The following is a 667-nucleotide window of genomic DNA, read 5'->3' on the forward strand; positions in this document are numbered from 1 at the left end:
ATACATCAACATGTAGTTATGTTTAGGGTTTGTAGTTTAGGGTTTAGGGGTTTAGGGGTTGGTAGACCAGGCTTAACAAGCAGAAGGAATGGAACGGATATAGTACAGAAATCAGGGTTTAGGGTTTAGGGTTTAGGGTTTAGGGTTTAGGGTTTGTAAGTAAGACTCACCTCGGACTTGATGAAACAGAAACTGCGAGTGGAAACTTGCGACACAGCTCTGCAGCAAACCACAGCAATAAGAAACTTCAGCCTAGGGTTTAGGGTTTAGGGTTTAGGGTTTAGGGTTTGATGCATAGATTCTAGGGTTTAGGGTTTGGTGTTTAGGGTTTAGTGTTTGGTGTTTAATGTTTAGGGTTTACTAATGTATAGAGTTTTGTTGTTTTCTTTTGTTTAGTGTTTCGCTGTTCGTTGTCTGTTGTTTAGGGTTTAGCGTTTTGTTGTCTAGGGTTTAGGGTTTAGGGTTTAGGGTTTGGGGTTTGGGGTGTACGTACCCCGCGAAGAATTCATCGAAGGTTGCGTGTTCTCTGCTGTATTTACTTCTCCCTTCCCACTTTATTCTTTTTATATAATTTTCTCGACTTGTTGTTTTTTTCATTTCTTTTTTCATCCCATAAAGAAAACTACACACGTGCTCCTCCAGCTCAGCGGGGCTACGCACAGAGCTC

This window comes from Eimeria mitis, genomic scaffold, assembly GCF_000499745.2.
Source record: "Eimeria mitis Houghton genomic scaffold, Emh_scaff4962, whole genome shotgun sequence".
NCBI lineage: Eukaryota > Apicomplexa > Conoidasida > Eucoccidiorida > Eimeriidae > Eimeria > Eimeria mitis.